The following is a 17,031-nucleotide window of genomic DNA, read 5'->3' on the forward strand; positions in this document are numbered from 1 at the left end:
GCTATTATTTAACTGGAGACTAATTTGATGTAGGAAGTTCAAGAACATCCCTCTAATTCCCTTCTTTTCCATATGCCTGCCACTGTCAGGATTCCTTTTTCCTCACAGCCCAAGTAGCAGTAACTGTCAAGTCAGATTTAAAACTGCTAAGAAAACTATATGAGAAGAAAATGACTGTTCACTTGAACTAGTTCCTTTTTTCTGAAAGGTGGTTGCACCTGTTGTCAAATCCCCTATATTACCGAATTTTTCCGAAAATTAGACCGGGTCTTATACTTTTTCCCACACTGAAATGTGCATTAGGGCTTATTATCAGCGGATGCTTATTTACCCCCTCCATACAACAATTTACATTTATTCAGTTATTCATGTACACAAATCGACATTTATTCATGTACAAAAATCGATGTTTATTCATGTACACAAATTGACATTTATTTGGTACTTTTCTGTTATTGGGTAACAGTTCTAGGTAATACGTTAACAGTTATGTGAGAATTCTACATAAACAGTGCAACAAACATTTCAGCTTAAGAATATCTACACCTTGGCTTTCTGTTAAGTATGAAATATTGCACTGTGAAAGTGCAGAAAAATCTCAATATATGTGTATTGGAGGAGGGGAATAAAACAAGTGAATAACTGCCACTTTTTGAGTGGTGATGCTTTCTTTATTCCTTACCCAAACCGTAAGAGAAGAATGATGGAAAGTCATAAAAATGAAGTCTGGGAACTAGTGGCCTTACTTTGTAATTCCCCTTGATAATGAAATGTTACCTTAAAGTCAAAAAACTGACAAGAGCTTGTTGGCAGCTGAAAGCAGAAGCAATCCATTCTGTTGCCCCAATAATGGAAAAGTTATTCAAATACAGTCATGACATCATCTTCTGGAACATTGTCATAAGTCTCTTATTTAATAAATGGGGGGGTCATTTGTTCAACTTCTCCATATCCTGAGAGATTATCATTATCCAACCTACCACCCAAAATTCGTTAAAAATGCCCATTCCTTCTTTTCTCTATCACCTCCTCCATCACCTCATTCACTAATCCCTCCGGGTATCCTCATTCTAAAAACATTACCCTTAAGTTGGAACATTCTTCCAGAAAGGATTCCAAGGGAGTGACCATACGGGCCACTCTCACAAATTGTCCTTTAATCATAGCCTTTATGTTTGGATGTATGGCCACTATCAAAATGAAGAAAGCTGTTAGAATAAGTTTCCTTATGACAAATCTTTGCTAGACATCTATTTTTAGGAATATCCTTACTCAATAAAGTGTCTAAATATGGGATCTGCTTATCCTCAATTGTATAAGTAAATTTTTAAAAAGTAGTAGTCCCATTCATACATATTAAAAACATTTTTATTTGATCTTTGAGCCCCATACACAGGATAAATGTCATCCAAAAAACACATATATGTAAGGCAATGGGTAAAAAATGGTGAATCAAGCAAAAACCTTTTTTCTCATTTAAACATTACAATATTTGCATACAATCCTTTGCATGCTGACCCCATCACCACTCCTTCAATTTGTAAATAGTACTCATTTAAAAAAAAATACATAGTTGTTTCTTAGGGCAGTGTCTAATAGTTGTTCATACATATTAATGTTTGGCTGAGTGATACCTTTATTATATAAATAATTACAAAACCACTCAACCCCCACATTGTGGGGAATAATGGTATAGAGATCTTTTACATCAACTGTTATGAAAACATAATTCTCATTATACTGGATTGTGTTAATTTTCTTAAGAAAATCCCAAGAGTCTTGACAGATATTAGGTTCATTTAAAACAAATTGTTTCAATTTCATATCTAAAAACTTAGCTGTCGGATAGGTTATAGAACTGCTAGCATCCACTGTTGGCTGCATTGGAGGTTGATTTATATCCTTATATAATTTTGGTACTCCAAAAATGACTGGAGTTACTGGGTAAGGCATATCTAAATAGTTCAATGTGTCAATAGTAATATCTTCCTCGATAAAGTGGGCTTTGTAACAAACATTTTATTCTCCTATATGCCCCATTAAGTTCATTCACAGAACTCTTCACGTAGGTGTGACTAGCAAGAATGTTTTTCATTCTACCCGTATAATCAGACTTGTTCATTATAACTAGGCCTTCTCCCTTATCTGGCTTCATTATTCTGATGTTCTTAGCGTTACCCAACAGATTGTTTCCTAGGTTCATAGGTTGGTACTAGGCTATCGGCCATAGGGCCTATACAAGCCTAGCCATAACATTTCCCTGGATATTTCTTCCCACAATATTTACTTCCCTGGACTCCTGTCTAGCAGGGCGACTGACATGATCCCTGGGGTGAATTTCCTACCATTAATTCTTCTTGGTTTAAATTATTTTAAATGTATTATTATTTTTACAAAACCCAGAAGCACGGATATCCAACTCATATATTCATTTAAAAAGTTCAAGAGTTAGATGTAAAGGGGAGTTATAGGTACTAGAAATTTTTAATGGGTTGGCCACTGTTTTAACATCATGAAACACAATATTTAAGTTCAACTTTCTCACATATTGTTTCAAATCAATCAAAGTATGCACTTTATTGATTAGTTTATCTGGAATGAAGATTAAACCTTTTGCTAATAAATCACATACACTAGTATCCACTGGAAAAGAGGAAAAATTGAACACTTTAAAGTCTTTCTTAGTGTTCATTTCTATTTTTAAAGGAGGCAACAAACCCACAATATCATTATTCATCTCTAAATTTATGTCTATTGTTCCAGTTATTTCCTGCCCTTAGGGTTTCTCTCGAATTGGCCCTGTGGGAATTGGACGCCCCTATCTTCTGCCAAAAATTGGGTTGTTGTCCCCATTGTTGGTTGGAATTCCCTTGGCATTGATTCATTAGGCGTTCAGAATGCCTGAGAGGTGGATAATCTTCTTTGTCTAAAAAAATCTTTGTTGGGGCTGTTATTGGATGTAACATAATTATCTTTGTTCCCACTTCAGTTATTCAAATATGGAAGTCTATTTATCCACACTTGCAATTGCGGGGGATTGAGGATAGATGATGTTTTTACTATAATCATTTAAATGTATTATAAGTTTCTTCATTTTCTTGTTTTTAATCACCCCCATTTGTTCATCAATACTATGAAATATTCTGGTATATTCATATTTATTGTTCGAGAAAAAATAGGTCTTGTGTAATGGCTCTATCCAAAATCACTACTTCTCTACTCAATGACTCTATTGTTTCTTCATTATGTTTAATCACCAATTCCATATATTCAAAACCGTGTCTGTCAAATAGTACTGCGAAAGGCTGAATCAGGTACCAACCCGGTAGGAAAATGCCGTAATCTTAAACATTTCGGTACTTTCTTCTTTTTCAAACATTCGGTAAAATATGCATTATCCATTTGTAGTTTCTATATCTTTAATAAAGTCCAGTCATACACAGCCAACTTAGTTGTTAAATCATTGGTTCCCATATTTAGGTTTGTTACAAAAGTATGATCCTGGCCGTAACCATTCATTTAAGGAAGGCATTACATTTATATGTCCTAAATTTACATTGTTCGCACTGAAGTTGTTTTCAGTACTGACCTGCTCAGATGTCATCACTGGGATAGCGGTTAAATACTGTTGCAGTTCGGTCCCAAAATTAATTCTTCTCCTTGGTGTGTATGGTTGTTTCCCCATAGATTGTTAGGAAACAGATAAATTCTCCAGTTTCTCCCTTCTTTTGGAAAGTTTCTGGATTAATATAGTAAGATCTCCCACTGACTCTTCCAACGTATGAGATGCATGAGGCTGGGAGGGCTCCATTGGCATACTGAGAATCATAAATCTCCAAACACAATTCACTCGAGCCAAAAAATAAACGAATGTAAAATGCCCAGTCCACCAACAGCTCCACACACTGCCTGTTAAAATCAGAAAACTTTTATTAAAACTTGTGTTTTATAACTGAGATAAGTGAATTGAATGTTATGTTATTTGGTTCATTCATTTGATAGCTGCATTGGGGGTGTGTGTATTTAAATGGGACTCTGACGTATATTGTTTGCAATATATAGGACGTAAATGGACTGAACTGAGTTATCTGATGAAGTTTCTTATATAAAAAGAATACTGAGATGAAAGCGCTTATCTCCATTTTAAAGCACAAGTTTTAATAAAAGTTTTCTGATTTTTAACAGGTGGTGTGTGGAGTTGTTGGCAGACTGGACATTATACACTTCTTTTCTGTCTAGCAGGAAGCACTGTTGAAACATTTTAACACAAGCAACTCTTCAAATACATTTTTAAACACAAGCATCTGTGCAAATCAGTTTGATACACAAATGACATATAATTCTTTACAAAATTCCAGCTAGCTGTGCTGGCATATGTTATACAGCCACTGCTCAGTTCTCCTGGCATGGCTGGCAGTACCTCCTATCATCACAGTTTCATTAGCTAAAGTGGTTGGGTACATATTGTCACCCACACCTTCATTGTTAGGCCTTTAACCAAAATGTTTGACAAAGTAGTTTTGTAAATAATTACTAGAGCATGTTAGCAAACATGAACTGTCCTCTCCCTCACAGTATGGCATGAATTAGGATATCAGGACAGTGGCTACCACTTGTAGTACAATAGATGCTAGATAACAGGAAAATGGAGAAAGGACACTAATGGAGCTTTGATCTGAGAAGGGTGTGAAATTTGCCTGTTCTCTCTCTTTCCTGATGACCGGGCTTACTATCTCTGGATAGACAAGGATGTAATACATGTCTCAAAAAACGACCTTGTGTATAGATATTCTAACGTATCAGAGATGCCCAGTCCTTTGATTTGAGTATTCATAACTCTAAGGAGTCCCAGGACTCTGTGTTTGGTAAAATTATTTTTTACTTATTTATAACTTGCACTATTTTGGGCTTAGTCTCTATGCCATTAATTTGATTGTCTATGTGATGCCCGTGCACTGGCCCAACAATCAAGGAGCCTCAGTCCTCACCACTAACACCAGTGAGGAGCATCCATATAGGGAAAGAATAAATACACACACAGTAAAGTACAATTTCCCTTAAGAGCACACAGAGATCACAGTCATTCTGGGGTTGGTTTCTCCCTTTCTCTCCAGGTCCCCAATCAGACTCCCCACTGGTACAGCTATAGGGTCCAGATCTCAGCCTAGAGGGCAAGCTAAAACCTTCAGCACCTTCTCTGTCTAACCAGTGCTTTGTGTTCCTGCCCAAGTAGCTTACACACACACGCTTTGAAATGAGTTTATACAACCACACAGACACTTCTGGGGAAGGCTGGTACAGGTTTTCTAGCTGTGCCCCTTTTACCCAGACTATATGGTAGAAATCACTGCCACCACCCACTAATATTTACCAGCTACTCAAAGGCTCTTTTATTACTGTGCAATATTATTTTCTAAATGGTAAGTGCAACCTAACAGTCGAGACTTATTTGGAGTGACTTGGTACAGCATCACTATATACATGCAATGTACTGTTAGAGATTAAATTATCTCTACCCAAAACAGCCACAGTTGAAAGGTTTAAAAATATTTAATAATAAATAATAAAAACACACAGCAATACTTCTTACTACACAATGCTAGTCAAGAGTTCAGAGATCACAAACAAATACTTAAAATAATACCGCAGAAAAGTTCTGACATCACAGAAAAACACTTACATATAGAAACAGGCAGTGTTGGTGATGTTGGATGTTCAAAAGACAAAATGCTCAGAGCTCTCTGATTCTCATTCTTTAAATTGATAATGCAAAGCTGCTTCACATGACATCATTCTTCAGACTTCTCTGGTGTTCCCAGGCTAACAAAAGCTACATTTACATTCTTTATACCTGATCAGAAATCAGAGCAATAAAGGACATTTATACATGCAAATTCTAGCCATTAACTCTGGTCTTAAAACAATAGGCAGGATGCATCCCTCTAGAGATATCGGCCGTAAATTTTAACATCAAAGACAGTCATGAAATGCTTGACTTAGCTTTCTTACAGTGGAGTACACTGTTGTTACATTTTTGCAGTTCAATATCCAATGCAGTATTTTCACATTTCAAGCCTGTGGCTTTGATTAATAATTACAAATGACAGAATTATCTACAAAATTCTATCTGGCTAGGCTGGCAGCCTTCACCTATCTTCACAGTCTATTAAAACTTTTAACGTTGCTCATAAATAGTTACAAAGCATGCAGTCTTTGCAGGAGCTAGACCAATGTCCCATTTGCCCCAGAGCACAGTGGTGATGGAGAACAGTGGACCTTGTCGGGGTCTTCGCATAGCTGTCACATTATACCAGTGGCAGCTTAGTTTAACAGCTGGTGGCATAATGTTCTGATACTTTTCTGGAGACTTTTGGAGTGTCAAACAATTCCCTGGCTGCTCTTGCTATGACCCATTTGATTTTGCTCCCTTGTCGTCTCCTTAATCCCACACCCAACCAGTTTTCATCTAACAGCCTTACTGTTACACAGGGCAGAAGGTAAAGCATGTCAGATATATGAAACTATGGTAGTAAGTGAAGGGAAAGTCATTGATGCTATTCATAAATGACTTAAACCAATCTAAAAAGGATGCGCAGTTTGAAGCAATCGGATTCAGAAGAACAGTGGAACAAGTGAGAGTCCACATGTGCATTGCATTAAGCTTGGAGATAAATGAGTTGTCCAACACAGATAAAGAGATTGACATAAATAAGACATAAATTGGAATGGGTAATGAAAAAGACATTATCCAAGCCAGAAATGATGCATGACATTACAAAACTCATTAACTTGCAAAACATACAAGCTAAGATGAATGAGGGATGCAAGACAAGCCATTTTAACAGAGGTGACAGTATAAAGCAAGTGCACCATGAAGAAAAGTATACGTAAGTGAAACAAAATGAAACCAGGTATGTGCATATGTATGCAGTAAGACAGTACTATAAGCTACAAAAGGGAATGCAGATGCATCAACCTCTATGAATGGTGTACATATTACGTATAGTGGTACAGTAGATTGATACTCCTGGTTTGGGGGGAGCACTTTATAGCATGGCAGTGCTACGTGCTGTGGCTGGGAACAGTAACTTAATTCCAGTGCTTCACAAATTGTAAATATATTATATAAAATATACAGAACTACTTTATTGTAGTATGCAAAGCAGCAGTAAGAGGAGTCACAATAAAATAAGAGCAAACAGGTATGACAGACAGAGATCCAGTAAGGAGAAACAATGTCATATATAAGAGTATGTTAAATGATAGCTCTTAAGAAAAAAGCAATAAACATAGTGACAGTGAAAAATATGGGCATGCTTACACTGGATACAATTATAATACAACAAGACAAGAAATAGTAAAAATACAAAATTAAGAGTTGAAAGCAAGTGACTGTATATAGCATTGTGTTACTTTGTGCAAATATAGATAGATAAAACTTCATAATTTTCAAATTAAATAAAAGCAAATGCAAAATAAGAGTGATGAGTCTAAAAGAGATGTGTGCTATTGCAGCAACAAAGTGGCTGAAACCTGCCACAGATATATATATATATATATATGTATATATATATATATATATATATATATATATATATATATGTGTGTGTGTATGTATGTATGTGTGTGTGTGTATATATATATATATATATATATATATATATATATTTATATCTATGGTTCCCCTTCATATGATCGAATTTCTTTAAACTCGAAAGTCATAAACTCGAAACTAGAATCTCAATTTAGAGAAACTCGAACATATGAAAGGGACAAAAAAAAATTAACACCTTTCAAATGTCTTTGCAGGGGGGCTTTGCCCCCCTGTACCCCCCACACTTAAATATACCTACTCCGAGATTGCACTAAGTGAAGGAAAGGGAAATCTCCCATTCTGCACTATACACGTAAGCACAAAATGGAAGATTTTCCATTCCTCCGCTATAGTGCGGTCACGGAACATTCACATTTAAACTGTTAGGGTGCAGGGGGACCCGGGCACCCTGCAATAAGGCGAGTTAACTTTTTTTTTTTAAACCTAAGGCTCCCATTCGCAATTTTGAGTGAATGGAGGTTCGAGATTCTGAATTTCGTGCTTCCATCCATTTGATCTTGTGAAGGGGAACTATATGTATGTGTGTGTGTGTGTGTGTATATATATATATATATATATATATATATATATATATATATATATATATATATATATATATATATATAAAAAACAGAGCAGTAGTTCAAATGCCAAAACTGTAAGTCAAGCAGACATTACAGAAGTATCTACGAATTTTGAAGATTTTTTTAAAGTATACACCTAATGTTTCTGATGCAAGTTTGCCTCAATGAAATCTGTTAGAACAAGATGTCTCTGAATAGAAATATTAGTTTTAATATGCTCAGTAAAGTAGTTACAGATTCAACACATTAAAATACTATGATGTGAATAAGCCAGTTGCATTGCAGGTAACTGTTAATCAGGATATTATAGGAACTGTAATTTTACAAGAGAAAAAAACATGGGTTTGTGGGTTCAGAGTATTTAGAGATGAAAAAAATGATACATTTTCAGATAGAAAAATAGCTGTTAGCAACTATGTATGAAGGTACAAATTACATGAATATATCTATAGTAAATGTTCAGAAGGAAACAGAACTCAAATTTTTGCACACTATAGAAAGTGTTTTTAAAGGTGCCTGCAGTTCCTTGCATGGTTTGTATTTTACTGTCGGATTATATTTATGTAGATTAAGTATCATCCTCTAATGTAGGAGGTGACTTATACAACATTTTTTTAATAAGGTTTGTAAGGGTCTGTGGTTTATTTCCTGTGGAACTTCTTTCCACAGGTATGGTAACAAATTTTTGATATCCATATGCAGTTGCAAAACAAAGACAGAATTTCTTTTTATTACTTAACCTATAGAAGTACAATGTGGAAGTGAAATACAGACCAGACAGGGAGTTTAAATAGGTAATGTGAAAAGCTGCATGAACATTTGTTAGAAGAACTAGGAATTATACAGCAATACTGCAGTTATCTATGATAAAAAAAAAAAAATATATATATATATATATATATATATATATATACATATATATATATATATATATATATATATATATATATATATACTTGAGCTAACTCAATAATGCAGTTATTTAAAGATGTTGCAATGAAATGTTGGCCTGAGGGTAAAATCATGAGTAAGGAAAAAAAAATTAGTCTTTGTTTTGTAACTGTATATGGATATGAAAAATTCATTACCATACCTGTGGAAAGAGGTTCAACAGGAAGCAAACCACTGACCCTTACAAAGCTTATTTAGAAAGTGTTTGTATAAGGCACCTCCAACATTAGAGGATGATACTTAGTCTACAACAGTATAATCTGAAAGTGAAATACAAACCATGCCAGGAACTGCAAGTAGCGGGTTAGTTGAAAAGATAATATTTACAAGAGATGCATGAAGATTTTTAAAAAAAAATAGACTTTCTTTGGCAATACTGCATTTAATAATGACTAAAGGAAAATGCAATTTAAAAAATGACGCACTGATGCTAACTCAGTAATGTAGTTATTGAAAGATGTTATAGTGAAAGGAAAAAAATAATCACTGTGGTAAGACAATTAGTCTTATTTTTTCAAGAAAAAAGTTGTATACATATCTAGATGTAAAAAGCTGATAAAATTAAAAGCTTGTTCAGAAATAGGGAGACTGAACACACAATTTAATAATAAAATGTTTATATCTCTGAAGATAACCAAACTTCATCAGAACAATCAATGTAATAGACAGTGATTAAATATACAAATGATTCATCACATGATAAATCTAAAGCTAGTTTTGTATAAATGATGTCTCATTTAAATGCTCATAATAAAATGAATACAATAAATCCAAATAATTGCAAAAGTCATTTATTAAATGTAACATGAAGGGAAATTAATATGCAGTGATAGTATCCAAGGAACATTCATAAATATAAGTATTTTGTTAAAATGTTTTAAATGTTTTAAAATAATAAAACATATACTATAAATTAATGTTAGTACGGGACTGTCTAGCTAGAAAAATAACATTAAAATAGATTGTTTTTAAATGTGCAGCTCTCATCTTCATTTACTCATAATAGTGACTTGCTCTTTATGTCCCTGGGACAGTTAGCAATTATCTTAAGCTGCTAGCTAAGCTGTCTGGTTTCTAAAATATTGCAGAAGTCGCAATCCCATTCATCTACTCTAATATAGTCAATAATAACAACAAAAACATTTTTATTGCAATTAAAAATATCTTGACTTTTGCTTAAAAAGTGCTTTATTTTTACTGCAGATTGTATAGTTATGTTCCTAGATCTCCTGGGACAGCTTCCATGTGATTTTGCCCAGATGGAAGCTGTCATAGCCTTGACATTTAGCAACACAGACAACACCACTAGAGTTGCATGTAAAACACTGATTAGCACCAGCATATGTTTAATGATGGGGTAATTCAATACTGATAGTGAATAAATAACCCTCCAATGCAGGCAAAGTCCACAGGCATAATTCACTGTAGGCTTATTTGAGATTAGCTGTTGTTTTAGACAGGTTTAGATTCTAGCATCCTTTTTCAGGTAATGCCCCTCTTATTAATAAAGGATATGTTTTTTCAATAAATAGGGCCATTTCAGATTTCCCGTTAAAATTTTCCAATTGTCACTTATAATATGCCTGATTCTACCTACATCAGTACTATAAGTAAGAGAAACAGCATTGCTAAAATCACTGTCTCTAAGTTGCTTGGATGTGATTAATAATAGAATGTTATCTTTGAAGTCAAATAATGGGGAAAGTGCTGTACATCTGTGTATTGGCACTTGCTTGAATTGCTAATTACAAATCTTTATCATAATCCCCCCCAAAAAAAGAAAGAATAAAAACAGTTGCACAAAAAAAAGAAAGAATAAATACAGTTGCACAATATATAGTAAAGCTATCCTCTTAGATGAAAAAAAAATTTACTTCCAACTACAGCAAACTCACCAAAAGAATCAACAAAAGTTTTGGTCTAGCATTAACAAACTATTACACCCAGGTCAATCTATCGCACCTAACCCTCAAGGCTTCAACCCTGAGAATCCAACACAAACTGCCAACCCCTTCAATTCTTTTTTCACAGATGCCATCCAAACTCTTGCTAGTCAACTATCTCCAGGTACCTCAAATCTACCAACCTCTCCTACTTGCCCACTTCCATCATTTCAGTTACAATCTGTTTCTACTTCCCTTCATTTGCTCTCTTCTCTAAAAACTAAAACCTACCACCCCCTCTGCTAGCCGACTACCAGCAGAATACCTGCAAAAAGGAGCCAAAGCCATAGCCTATCCCATTTCCATACTGATAAACAGAGCCATAAGAGAAGGAACTATCCCAACTATCTGGAAAATCCCGCGCACATCATCCCCCTACATAAAGGTGGTAACGCCAACGACATTTCAAACTATCGTCCTATAGCTTTACTCTCCCCACTGGCAAAAATAATGGAAAAATGCATCCATAAGCAACTATTTAACCACCTTATCCAAAATAACTTACTTGCCAACTGTCAACATGGATTTAGACCATTCCACAGTACCAACACTGCACTGCTATCCTTTACAGACTACATTAACAAAAACCATAACAACAGTATTCTTTCCTCTGCAGTCTTTATAGATTTATCTAAAGCTTTCAATATGGTTAATCACCAGCTCCTTTTAAATATACTGAAATCCCTTTCACTTGAACCTTCAGCCTTAAATTGGTTCAAATCTTGACAGGCTGTACTATGGGACAACAATCTATCTACACACCTTCCCATTTCCCTTGGTGTTTCTCAGGTCTCCATATTAGGCCCACTCCTATTTTTAATTTTTATCAATGACCTTCACTTAGCAATTTCTCATGCCACCTGTATTCAATACGCAGATGACTCCACTATAATTTGTTCAGCCACTTCTCCTTCTGAACTACAGTCCCTTACCCAGAAAGCATTTAATACAGTAGAACAATGGTTTTTAAACCGCTGCCTCCTCCTGTACCCCCCAAAAACTAAACTTTTATTTTTTACGCCAACCCAAAAGTCAACCCCAGCTTATTTCACATTCATATCTAAGAATGGCACTCTCATATCTCCTGACCCAACCACCAAACTTTTAGGAATAGCTATAGATAGCAACCTGAACTTCGATACTCATATTAACAGCACAATAAAAACAGTCCACAAGAAATTGGGATCCCACTATAGAATCAAACCCTTTCTTACACCATTAGCCAGGATCGCTATAGCCAGAACTCACTTAATCTCCACTCTACTCTATGCATCACCCATATACACTAATCTTTCAAAAAATAACTTCAACAAACTGGCAATTTCCTATAATAATATTGCTAGATTTGCCACTGGCTCTCCTTTTAGAACTCATCATTGTAGTAATCTAAAACAACTAGGATGGCTAGAGTTCCAAAATCAGCTTCTATTTCACCAGCTTGCTATTGCCCATAAGAGCCTGTATCACCCCCACCAATTCTCCAACACTCTCTATTCTCATTACCCCTTACAACAATCTTAAGAATCTACGCTCCTCAAATAAACTACTTATTAGTACTAGCAGATCCAACAACTTAGCAGGAGACTGTCTGTTCTCTAATACTGTCGGAAAACACTGGAACCTGCTTCCCACTGAACTCCTATCTCTGTCCTCAATAACACTTTTTAAACAGAAACTAAAACTATTTCTTAGTACACATTAGTTATGCCCTTGTACTAACCCTGACTAACTCTCTTTTTACTTTATACTTATGAATACTCTTCACCTTATACTATACTGTACTAACTCCTGACTTCTCCTTAATGATCCATATAAACCATGATATTGCAATTTAAATCTATGTATATATGTATATAGTAAACAACTTTTTCTACATTACCTTTACTATTTGTATTATGCTCACTATTAGTATTATACTTTTATTAACAACAGCTGCGTCAAGCTTGCACTGTTGCAACATTTATTATTATATTGTGTGTGCGTGTTGGAGCTTTTCTCCCCGAGCCTCTGCTGAAAATGGACATGTATTCAGTTAGACTAGCCCGGTCAACAAATGTAAAATAAATAAATAAATATCTCATTATCAAAGTCATTGTCTGAGGAAGTAGGCCACTTTACCTTTGAAATAGTTGACAAACAAGTAAGAAAACAAATGCCATATGCTTCTCATAATGCACTGATTGCATTTTGGAATAGTAATAAAGAATGGGTAAGCAATACTAATGTAGTGGCCGGGAATTGTGGCTCCTGTAGAATAAGGAATACAGACTTGCACCCCACCTACAATGTATAGCATAATAATAATCCAAAGGAAGAGATGACTGCCTACCATCTACCAGATCATACATGGAGTTGGGGTGGCCACATATTTGTTCCAGTTTAAGCAAAACATGCATTTTGTGTAGATTATTATCCCAAGTGCCCTGAAATAATTATACTGAGATGAACAAGTGTAATTAATGCATTAAAGTCTATATTACTAAAATGGGATACCTGATGTTGCTATATCAAAAAATGGTGAACTGTACAAAATTCAGGACTTCAGATGACTTCTGCATGAGGTAAAATTCAAGCATATACTATCCAGTTTATCTGGTTGTGATTATAATGAACAAGGTGGCACAGATGTCATGGCTGGATTGCATGGATGAGTTTTGAATCCTACCATTACCAACCAGTTGTGAAGGAAAGACCCAGCTGGCACGAGAGAGGTAGTCTTTCTAGTCATACCATAGGTACTTAGCAGGTTAAAGTGAAAGTATACCCATGTCTTATTCAGTAATCAATTCACAAAATGCTACCTGACCCCAAAAGCATAAGATAATATAAACTGCTATCCTGGGTATGAGATTCCAACAACCACACTAAGGCTGAACTGTGCACAGACCACTTACAGAGCTGAATCTTTGGCCTAGCTCCTCAGGATCCTTTCTCGCCTCTCTCACTAACAAACAGTGTCTTCCAGTGCCCCTTATCCTTGGTAACTGCCTTTTACACAAGTTATTCTTATAAACATACACGCACGCGCATGCAGTCAGACAGATGGACACACAAAATATCCCCAGTGGAGGCTGGCAGAATTTTCTAATCCCCTCCCCCAGTTTTATTCCTGGCATGATAGTAATGTCACCACTCTGGGTATGGCAGAGATCACCAGCTACCTGATATTCTCTGTGTTGGCTAAATAAAAGTTCAACCACAGTCTTCAGGCCTCACAGCCATGAAGGTACACTGACTCCTCAAGAAATGGTTCAAAGGCTTTGCCACTGGCCCAAGTTAGATTTAAAAGTCTCCAGATTTTGACCTCCTTATTCAGACGTGGATTTTATTCCATACTTTGGTGATTTTTGACTGTAGCACATGAATTCCTAGTACTAGATCTTACTACTTTTGACAAATTTCATATTATAGTGTCTAAAAGTCTTTGGACAGTTAAATTTTTCTGTGTTGTACATTAGCCCTAAACAGAGTCATTAAATGTTATCAATGTACTCTGAATGCACCTGTAGTAGAATGAAATGTTTTACATACACACATCTTAACCAATAATCTAAGTCACTTAATGATAGAGTTCTGTTAGTATATTTCCTCTGGACACATTCAAAAAATCTAATTGAGTTTTAGTGTAAGGGCTAAATTTGTTCTACCCCATAATGGGTTTGATGTAAACTATAAACATCTTAACCAAACACTTCTCCTCTCTAGTTGAAATATTTCTTAAATTGTAACCCATGTATTTAATTGTTTTAGTACTCATAACCATGACATGATATTCAATAAATAAGATGCAATAGTTATAACAAAATCTTTATATTCCTTTGCCTCTTGTAGTAATAAGCTTGCCAAATAGATTGGAGGGTTTTGAATTTTAATCTTGCACCTGTCCAGGATAAATTTTAGTCCAGTTTTTGTGCCTGCTTACTAAACAGATGCAATACCCATTAGGATTATTGGCATCATATTTATTCTAGATTAGAAAACCAATTTTTCAATCATCGGCATATTTTTGGACTGTAAATTTGGTGTTCCTTGGAATACTAGAAAAAGACAAGATTAAACAGTATTAGGCCCCAAACTGATCATTGGGAATGCAAGATGTTGCAGACAGAAAATATAAATAAACTTTATGCATATTCACAAAATGCTGTCTGTCAGTTAACTGGTTCATGATTCATCTAACAATATAAAAGTTATTGTTAGATTCAAGAAAGTGTTTTTGAATAGAATGGAATGGCAGGCAGTCAAGGCTTTGGCAAGGTCCAAAAAGATCAAGCCTGGAGACAAACCAATATCCAAAGCCATTGTTTGATCACAAAAGCATACAAAGTTACTCATAGTAGATCTTTGCTTCATGAAACCATGATGGTCAATATCTTTAACTGTTAATCTAAATTCCAAGTTATGTATTAGTCCTAGTAGGCATCTTTCAAAGAACTTACAGACAAGGGATATCAACCCTATGGGCCAATAATTGCTAATGATATCTTTCCTGTCCTTTTTATGTATGGGAGTAATACATGGTGGCTTCTAGTTAGAACATGCAATGCCATTTTCAGTAATTTATTGAAAAAAATCATAAAATGGGCATAAGAACCTATTTTGTCTGTAGTAAAGAGGCACTAGATATATCATCTGGATCCATATATGAAATTTTCTGAAATTTGGAGAAGGCATTCCTAATAATGAAACTGAAAAAAGAAGACAAAGACCTGAGACAGTTATCTAATTTGTACTAGAACAAGAAAAAACAAGATCCTGACTTACAGCAGAATAATAATTACTAAAGTCATACTATATATGTTAAGTATCAGTTAATGTTGCATCATTATTTGCAATAACTTTTTATTTGGGGATTTACTGATCAATTTATTTTCATAGTTAATCTTAGCTGATTTTATGTTTTACAATTTGAGTTAAACATGCTCTTATTTACATTAGTAGGGAACATTGTTAGGGTTTTGTAGTGTCTTTTTTCTTTCTATATAACCTTATTATGGCCTTATTTCCACATGTAGGAAATTAATTGTTAACATTAAAAAAATAAAACACACACTGGGGGAAAAACACTTGTTAGAGGCAAGCACTCACAAAGAAACCAAGAACCACAAAGGAGTGCTGAAAAAACATGTGGATATATGTAGAGAATACAGAAAGTTTGGGTTTGGAATTATTGAAATTGTGGATAAAAATGCTAGGAGTGAAAAATGGGAGAACTTTTTATAATATTGTAGAAATGCAGGACACCAACGAAAAATCAAAGGAGCTCAGATACTGTAGACAATGCAGCAAAAGAATCCAGACACCCACTTAGTGCTTTCATCCACTTTTAATTCAACTGGACTTCATCAGAAACAAAGTCACCCATCATACATTCCAATAAATACAAAATTTCAAAAGTCACATGATAACAAATCATTTAGGATTTAAAGGCACATTTCAATTTAAAATCACATTTGTGCATAACTGCAAATACTGATAGCAGTATAACAACACCTTGAAAATAGCTTTGTATGTAAAAAAATACTTTTTATAATATAAGGACTTAATATGGCAGCTTAAACTAAATGCATCAGACCACCAGGGTTACATGAAAGTGTTAATTTGGAGCCTGTTCTTAAATTAAGAGCTGCAAATCTATAATACACAACTGACAGTATAATGGAGTTCAAAATAAAATGTTTTTTAAATCAGACCATAGTTTTTATTAGGTGGCATTTTAACATAGTGCATAATATTTGTTAGCAGTGATTAACTTTAGGTGGGTTTGACTTGGAATTCCATGTAGACTTTTTTTTATTAAAAAAATACTTTTATCATAGAAAGTTTAATTTTTAACTCATTTTATGTGTGATTCTTAATGAAGTAAAGTTATTTACCTTTAAAATGGGAGTAGGAACAGTATATAAGGAAGTGACATATCTTCAGGAGTATTAATGTATGTGCTGTAAAATTAAGGATT

Source organism: Protopterus annectens, chromosome 15.part0 (genome assembly GCF_019279795.1).
Source record: "Protopterus annectens isolate FY-2018-M chromosome 15.part0, PAN1.0, whole genome shotgun sequence".
Classification (NCBI taxonomy): domain Eukaryota; kingdom Metazoa; phylum Chordata; order Ceratodontiformes; family Protopteridae; genus Protopterus; species Protopterus annectens.